Below are 6,878 nucleotides of genomic sequence, written 5' to 3'. Positions count from 1 at the left end.
CAGTTGCTTGTTGATGAGCAAAAGCCTGCAGAGTCAACATATCCAAGGGCTGTTACAACAAGGAATCCTTGATGGGAAGCAGTCTTGCTGTGAGACCCCTGGGACAATTCACAAAACCGCCTATCAGGATTTAAACAAATGCAGCAGTTAGCACATATCAAAAGCTAGTGAACTATACAAAAATGGTTCCTAAAAACAAAATAGTATAGCTTAGGCCACACATACAGATGCTCCAGTGAAACATCATGCAGACAGAACAGAAAACAAGACAATGGATAGTTAATTAAACCAAGTTTATTTGGACAGAATAGATAAGAAAAGTGACATTTAATTAATGGGTGACAGAAAGCATCTTGTATTGCATCAAGCAGCATAATGTCTTGGTCTGAATCTGGATGGAAAGATTTCTGGAGAATGGTGATGACAAAGGAGGTACACTGCTCCCTCGGGTTACGAAATTAATTCGTTCTGCGGCCGCTTTCGTAACCCGAAAAGCCTTCGTAAGCCGAAATGCCATAGGCACTAATGGGGAAAAGCCGCGATTCCGTGCGAAAAAGCCGAAAAAAGCACCAAAATTTTTTTCGTAACCCGAAAAACATTCGTAACCCGGAACAATTATTTCCTATGGGATTTTTTCGTATCCCGGAAATTTCATAACCTGGGTATTTCGTATCCCGAGGTACCACTGTACTATTTTCTGTTTCTTCTTCTTGAGTTCCCTGTATAGCAAAAGAAGAGAAGTTTTAGAACACATCTGCCCAACATTAGGGCCACCTCCAGAGCCCCATAAGCTTTGAGAGGCTCTCAAGCAGGCCTTTCTCTCTCCTCACTTCATTTTCCCATCCTTCTTTCAACTGATATGTCTAACATTATGTAGATCCTGATGGTCCCTGAACATATTCAGTCCTTATTAGGCCAGTTTTATTTTTGTTTCACTTTTAATTCATATATTTCTAGCACTAATAGTCCACCTCACCCAGACCACAAAATGGATTTGCATGTACATACTTTCATGTGGTAAAATTTAAGACTGGATAGACGTAAAGAAAATGTTAAAAGAATTTTTAAAAATTAATGTTAAAAATATTATTTTAAAATAATTTAATTTTAATAAATAAAATATTTATTAATGTATATTAATTTAATAAATACTTTAATTTAATAAATAAAAAATCTAGAGCCTCTTCTTTCTCCTCCCACTGAACCTCCCTCACAGTTTCGCTTCAGTATTTTAAAGGAGGACTGAAATAATCCAGTTTGAGACCGCTTTAACTGTCCTGACTCAGTGCTAGGGAATCCTGTGAATTCTAGTTTGAGGTGGCATCAGACCTCTTTCTGGAAGAGAAGGCTAGAATGTCTCACAAATGCTACTGTCCCCAGAATTCCCTAGCACTGAGCTGTAGCAGTTAAAGCAGTCACAAAGCGGATTGTTTTTGCAGTGTAGACGTAGCCTAGGTGTATGCGTTCTTCCTCAATAACTTTTGCCGTCTGGACCGCTCTCATGTGTACTGGTTTTCACCTATGAAATGTTGTGGGGTATGAAAAATAGATAGGCAAAGTGTGGTCCCAGGGCTCTTTTTGTGGCTCTGGCCAAAGGAAGAGGCGAATAACTTTTTTGGAACATTGCAGGAATGGCCATTCTCCTTTAAGAAAGGTTATACACACACACACAGTCTGCCATATATACAGTACTCAACTATAAGTCAAAAAAATTATGCCCAAAAATTGACCGTATAATCCTGGGTCAACTTATATATGGGTCAACACAGTAATATAGCTCAGAAAGCTACAAAAGAAACACCACCCCATTGCTCCACTCTCTGTGTCTCAGCAATGATCTCTGAAAGAGCTGCTGAGGTAGGAGTGTGTGTGTAAGGTGATTCACTTCTCAATCTGCTGTTAAACCTTTTTCTTCCATCCTTCCTTCTCCCTCTGGATCTTCCCTGCCCACCAAACACCACATTTTCCTCCAATTCCTTACTTCTCAGTCTGATGTTAAACCCTTCTCCTCCTCTAAGTTTTGCCCTTGACTTATCCACAAGTCATATCAAAATTTTGGCCCCAAAACCTTCCCTCGAATGATACATGAGGTCAGCTTATATATGAGTATATATGGTACTCCCCTGAGTTTATGTGAAGTCCCCTTGTAACCAATTTTTGTGAGCACTAGAGTCCCTGCTCTTCACAAGGAGGGTCCCCTTACTTATCATGGCTTGCATCAGCTGAGAACGCATGTGTTGTGAATTTGCCCAACCTTTCAAAAACTGACTTAAGCAACAGCCTTCACCATATCTTGTGGAGTGACATGTCAAGGAATGTGTTACTGATACGTACTTTAGTGATGGCAATTTTACTTCATTTGCCTTCATTGACTATGAAGTGATGTACCCTTACTCACTACACCTTCCCAAGCTGTTTAAGTTCATGTTATGAAGAAAAGCAGCAGAGAAGCACTATGCTTTTCATAGCAAAGAAACAGAAGCCTTGCTCATTACACAGTCCCTGGCTGGTTACATTCATGTTATAAGGAAGAAAAGCAGCTGAGAAACAGAAGTGAATGTGTTCAGCAATTATTTTATGCCCCAATCTTTCTTTTTTACCTTAAAAAGTTCACAAGCAATAATCCAACAATTTGGAGCAGTGTGATTAAGGAAGAACGTCATTCATGTACATCATTCATGCAGCAATTTAAATAAAGCAGTGCCCCAAATGTAATCCCTAACAGGTTTAAATTGTGTTGTTGGCTTTGCAAGGTTTGGCAAGTGGTGCGTGGCTGCCTAATCAAGGTCCATGTCTAAAATATGAATCTCATTGATGTTCTCTGGAAAAGTGTATTGAGCTTTTAGGAATGCTAGAATACCTCTCTTAGCCATCCAGTTTGGCACGTCCTTCAAAGCCAGTGTGATAATACTTAAGATTATTCATGAAATCAGTCACATGAACTTTATTTGATAGTACTTACAGCATATATGCAATAACCAAGAGTCCACTGCTTTGCTGTAGGGTTTCTGGGCAAGAACCTCAGAAGCTGTAATAAGGAATGAGAAGGGGAGTCAGTAAATGAAATAAAATCCAACAAAAATAGCCAACCAGTAAACTTAAGAGTTGTCTTTTGAATACATATTGCATATACTTTATTTAATTGCCGCTAAAATAGAATCTTTGAATTATGAAACTCTAAAAATTGGAGACCATTTACTGTTATGTACATAAGTACCCATGTCTGCATGTGTTTGAAAAAGTAAGAAAGCTGTCAATATACATGTCACCCAACAGACCAATGTACAAAAAGCCAGGATTCTCCCCTCTAAGAATGCATAAGCTTTTTGGGACACACCTGGCTAAATGAAACTATGTGTGAAAGGGATCTAGGAGTCCAAGTAGACCACAAATTGAACATGAGTCAACAGTGCGATGTGGCAGCTAACAAAGCCAATGTGATTTTAGGCTGCATCAATAGAAAGTAATAGTGCCACTCTATTCTGCTCTGGTCAGGCCCCACCTGGAATATTGTGTCCAGTTCTGGGCACCACAATTTAAAAAGGATGCTGAGAAACTGGAACGTGTCCAAAGGAGGGCGACTAAAATGGTGAAGGGTCTGGAAACCATGTTCCTATGAGGAACGACTTAAGGAGCTGGGGATGTTTAACCTGGAGAAGAGAAGGTTAAGAGGTGATATGAAAGCCCTGTTTAAATATTTGAAGGGATGTCATACTGAGGAGAGAGCAAGCTTGTTTTCTGCTGCTCCAGAGACTAGGACCTGGAGCAATGGATGCAAGCTCCAGGAAAAGAGATTCCACCTCAACATTAGGAGGAACTTCCTGACAGTAAGGGCTGTCAGACAGTGGAATACACTCCCTCAGAGTGTGGTGGAGTCTCCTTCCTTAGAGGTCTTCAAACAGAGGCTGGATGACCATCTGTCAGGGATGCTTTGATTGTGATTTCCTGCATGGCTGGGGTTGCACTGGAGGGCCTTTGTGGTCTCTTCCAACTTTACGATTCTATGATTCTTTGATTCTGTGAAAAGTTCCAATGTACCAAGTGAGCCATAATGCAATGGTTATTGCAAATCCATGAGATTGAGCGCAATAATAGTTAGGATGCAAATCAGTAAAAATAATTCAAATTTTCCTGTTTCAGTGCATGAAATGGTGTGGGTTTTTCCCATGAATCCGTTTCTCCAGAAGTTGAGTGATCGCTAGAAGCACAGAAAGGACATTTGCAATGAGCATTAGAAGAGATGGTAGAGCGCGCTGGTTCTTCTGTAGCTGAGCCTGGTGCCTAGCCGAGATTCTGAGGACAGCGCTTAACATGTAGTGCGCATATTTTGGTCCATGTCATTATTGATCCAGCGTGGATGGAGGTCCTGTCCTGTGGAAAGGAGGACGCGCCTGGGCTCCCTGTTTTTGCTTCCCTTTCCCTTCTTCGCCCTGCTTTGGCCGCCATTTCGGTTCGCCTCAGGGAAAGGCTTGCCACCCCGAGCCGCCCTTTTCGCAGCCTGAGCCTTCTCCCTCCATGCCCTTTGGAGGAGATTGAGTGAGAGCAGCGTTGTTGTGTTTTGCTTGGGACTGGGAGGCTCTCTTCCCCAGCTCCTGGAAACTGAAAACACTGGCTTGCAGCATCACCCAGATCTTCATAGCTGGAAGATACATTTTTATCTGCTCACAGCTGCCTTTCTAGACCAACCCCATTCGGCCAGGAAATCTAAATTAAACCACCATTGACAGATGGCCACACTTACTGCCAAACAGCACTTCTTCCCAATTGCTCGAGTAGATACTTAATAGTTTGAACATGACTATGGTCTCTCTTCTCTAAATTGTGGATTTTCATTTGAGATTTCAGGTGCTTTTCTCCAGACTGCCTCAGTTTGTCCTTTAAATTTTTGATCTTTATTTGGGATGTCAGCTCTTTTTCTCCAGATGCTTCAGTTTGTCCTCAAGATCCCGGACTTTTTCACGCAGTCTCAAATTTCCATCTATAAAGTGCTTAATCTGGGTTTCAAAAACAACAGACCTACAATCAGAGGTTTGCCTTGCTCAGCCCCCCTTGACCTGCCCTGAATTGACCCTCTTGCTCCCATTCAAGCTTTTGACATAACCAAATGGCACCAGGAAATGGCCCTTTCCCAGCTGCAGGAAACAAGTCCATCCCCTTTACCCTCCAGTTCTTTTAATGCCAAGAACCAGCCAGAGACAGGTTTATGAGAAGAAGAGGAGGAGGAGAGGGGAGGCGCTCACAGTGGAGATGTACCACAAACTTGCTTACAGGGGTCCTTCCTTCTCCCCATATCTGTGTATGTGTGCATGTATATGTATACACACACACACACACACACACACACAATACTATACTATGCACATTTATGAATTGTGTGCAGGAGCTGAGGCAGTGTGGTGTAGTGGTTTGAGCACTGGACTGTAATAATTTTGAGCACTGGGTTATAATAATAATAATGTAGTGGTTTGAGCACTGGACTGAAATAATAACCTCCTACTGTAACTAGAAGAGACAGCCAGAGTTTGGGTGTTGGGCTGCATCTCTAGAGACCAGAGTTCAGTTCTCCATTCAGCTATGGAAACAACACACTGGGTGATCTTGGGCAAGTCACACGAATCTCAAGAATCTTTATCATTACAGTCATAGACTAGCACAGATGATTCTCTGAAATATTGGCATTTGTGTGCTGCACCGGCTACAAGATACTTCACAAGGCAAAACCAGATCTGGCCTGTAGATTTCTGCTACACACAAAAAATGATCAGTTTAAATTCCCTGCTGCTTGCTTGGCCCTGGAAATGCCATGCTTCGCTTGCTTTTAATAAATATTGGATTACCAAGAAAGTGCAAACAAAAACTTTACCCCTAAGTAACCTTCCTCCTTCTGTTCTCCTTTCTTTTGTCTTGCTGCTGCTGTGGACAGATGCCTTCTCCCCAAATGCCCCCTGCCAGCCTTCTCATTTCTGCTTGCTAGGGCAACCAAAGTTAGATCCTTGTACTTGGATGTTCGTAAGACTAGCTAGGCCTTGAGGGGAAATGAAAGAAAGATTTTAAGGAAAAGCAAGAAGAGGCAAGGATTCGTGACATGGAGAACTATTTCAAACTCATTGTCCTCAAACTTCCAAATGTTTCACTGATGCTAACCGATAGATTCAAGAACAGCCCAATTGTGATACTGAACAGCAAATGTCATCTTTAGCCAACCCCACACATGGACCTTTTTAATATCTTGGCTGACTAGCAAAACAATAGGCCCTCTAACTTGATGCCTGCTTCCCGCATTACTTGCAGCTTTAACTTACATTCCTAAGGGATCTGTTGTGTGTGGCAAGATGGCATGATACTGCATCACATAAAAATAGTGGTCAAATGTGTGTCCTTTTAAAAAAAATCTGTTTGCCTGTAGAAAGCCCTTCACTGGGCATGTCTGCATTGTATAATTCAAGACAGCTATAGAACCATTGCCACCATTCATTTATTTATTTACTGAATTTATGTCCCACCTTTCTCCGAAAACAGGATTCAAGGTAGCTTAGAATAATTTTTAAAAGGATGAAACTAAAAGATTAATTACAAAAGTTAAAAAATAATTAAATAATACTGATTTAAAAAAAAATAGCTAAAACATAGCATAGTTAAAACCATCTTTAAAAGGTAAAAAAATATTAAAGCATTAAAAGCAGCATTCTACAGGTATATATATATGATATTTACCCACCCAAAGTTTGCCTAAACAAGGATGCCTTCAGCAGCCAGTGAATGGAGAACAGGGAGGGGGCCAACCTGCGCTCTCATGGGAAGGAGTTCCACAGTCTGGGAGCAGCCACAGAGAAGGCTGCGCACCAAACATGCCTGCAAAGGTGGTGAGACTGAGAGGT

At 41.4% G+C, this 6,878-nt stretch overlaps 1 long non-coding RNA gene across 1 annotated transcript; it reads right to left on the bottom strand.

Annotated features, from left to right (window-relative positions):
• Positions 1–690: 690 nt before the first annotated feature.
• On the bottom strand, positions 691–6,188 carry LOC121930646. The gene is made up of 3 exons (XR_006103986.1): positions 5,864–6,188; positions 2,963–3,028; positions 691–719 (listed from the first exon to the last, which is right to left on the bottom strand). It is a non-coding gene; the product is annotated as an uncharacterized LOC121930646 (long non-coding RNA).
• Positions 6,189–6,878: the final 690 nt, after the last annotated feature.

This window comes from Sceloporus undulatus, chromosome 5 (genome assembly GCF_019175285.1).
Source record: "Sceloporus undulatus isolate JIND9_A2432 ecotype Alabama chromosome 5, SceUnd_v1.1, whole genome shotgun sequence".
NCBI lineage: Eukaryota > Metazoa > Chordata > Lepidosauria > Squamata > Phrynosomatidae > Sceloporus > Sceloporus undulatus.
Note: the sequence above shows the minus strand (reverse complement) of the source record. Positions and strands in the feature narration are given on the sequence as shown.